Below are 1,851 nucleotides of genomic sequence, written 5' to 3' on the forward strand. Positions count from 1 at the left end.
TTTCTTAAGTAACATCATAAGTAGGTAGTATAAAGCCTTATAAAACCAAGGTTCTTTGTTCCACATCAACTCCTCTTAACTAAGAAAATGCAAATAAATGTCTGGAGCACACTCGTATCTGTCATGTGAATGTAAGTAGTTTGAAAAGTTCTTCTGAAATCCATTTCTCATACTTCCTTCTTGAATACCCAGTGATATAAATTCAAATATGAAGGAAAGCAAATCTTACATTGTGCCTACAGGTTCTGGACTCTAGTGTACATCTTGGAGAACCAAGAAGAATCATTCTTTTTTTAAAAAAAATACTTCATTAAGATATAATTCACATATACAATTCAGTCATTTAATGTAAACAGTTCTTAGTTCTTAGTATAATCACAGACTTAGATAACCATCACCACAACATTTTTTATTAGAGTTTTATAATTATACATAGTATTTGGATTCATCCCAACAAATTCATACATGCATGGAATTTGATTTCAGTTCATAATCGCCCTCCTTTTCCTCCCCATTTTCCTCTAGTCCTCCCTCCTCTCTCTCATCTCCTTCCTCTGCTAGACTTCCCTTCACTTATCTATTAATTGATATTTGATTGGTTCTTTCTACCTTTGCATAAAGGTGAAGTTCCTGTCATGTATTTATATATGCACATAACATGATTTTCTAAGAATTGCCTCCCCTTACACATCCCTTCACTCTGCCTCTTGATCTCTTTCCCCATTTCCTCAATAGCTTTTTTTTTTTTTTTTTTTTTTTTCTTTTTTTTTTTTTTTTTTTTTTTTTTTTTTTTTTAAATTATAAATATATATTTCATAACTAAGCCTTTGGCCAAAAAATAAAAGGAGAGTCATTTAGCACATTTGTTAAAGATCAATAAGAAAAGGATTTTAAACATTAAAAAGATCAAGTCACTGAATTAAACAGCAGCAACCCTCACTAATCTAGAATCCCATAGTGTTGAAGGTAGAGGTGTCTGCAGAGCTAGTCACTTATTACAGCAATCAGAAGAGACGGGGTGGGCACACCTATTGGAGGTGGCAGTTGAATTGTCGAGGCAGGAGGGCTGGGCTGATCAGGTAAGCATGTCCCAGAGGCAGCAGCAACAGAGAGCAGTCCAGCAGGCTGTGAGGCAGGTGGATGGGCCCAGGTCATCTCTTCTTTAGTCTTCCACCACATACACTGTGGTCTTAGGAGGCTCCTGAGGCCCACCCTGCCAGCCGTACTGTGGATATCCTGGGTAGGGGTATCCCTGAGGAGGTGGGTAGGGCCCCGCCATAGGCCCCATTGGTTGTGGTGGATAAGGTGGGTATGGAGCTGTTGGGCCTGGGCCTGGATATGGTGGAGGGTTCTCGTGATTCATCAGGAACCTTCAAAGTGCACCTCTCCTCCAACTGGCTGGGCACCGATCGGGTCCTTGCCCCTCAATAGCTTTTCTCAGGGTTTGACTCATGTTCTATTAGGTAGGTCTTCAGTAAATGTTCCTTTAGCATATGGTTTTTATTGTCAAGTCATAGCTTTTCCTGTGTCCTGGATGAGAGTCTGGAATGTCTGATAGGATAGGCTCTGGATAGGCTGAATGATCAGTGTCCTCCAGCACAACTCAATCTGTCCTTCCCCTACTGCATTTTTGGTCCATGCCTTTTGGTACACAGAGCTCATCTTGTGGAAAACAGTCACAGACTTCTAGTGACCCATCCTCCATGATGCTATCACTGATATCTGCCTCTTCAGATCACTGCTTAGGGCATGAAAAACTTCCTCAGGCCGTAAGCCACGATTCGCCTCGTGAATTCAGGGTTGAATTTCTGTGCTGATTTTCCTCTAATATCTACAAATGGTTGTCTCATA

The 1,851-nt window shown here is 40.4% G+C and overlaps 1 pseudogene across 1 annotated transcript; it reads right to left on the reverse strand.

Annotated features, from left to right (window-relative positions):
* Window positions 1-821: 821 nt before the first annotated feature.
* Window positions 822-1,416, reverse strand: LOC306659211 (cysteine-rich and transmembrane domain-containing protein 1-like; annotated as a pseudogene). Its single transcript has one exon. The product of its transcript is annotated as a cysteine-rich and transmembrane domain-containing protein 1-like (transcript).
* Window positions 1,417-1,851: the final 435 nt, after the last annotated feature.

The sequence above is a fragment of the Sciurus vulgaris genome (assembly GCF_902686455.1).
Source record: "Sciurus vulgaris genome assembly, chromosome: 4".
In the NCBI taxonomy this organism is placed as follows: Eukaryota; Metazoa; Chordata; class Mammalia; order Rodentia; family Sciuridae; genus Sciurus; species Sciurus vulgaris.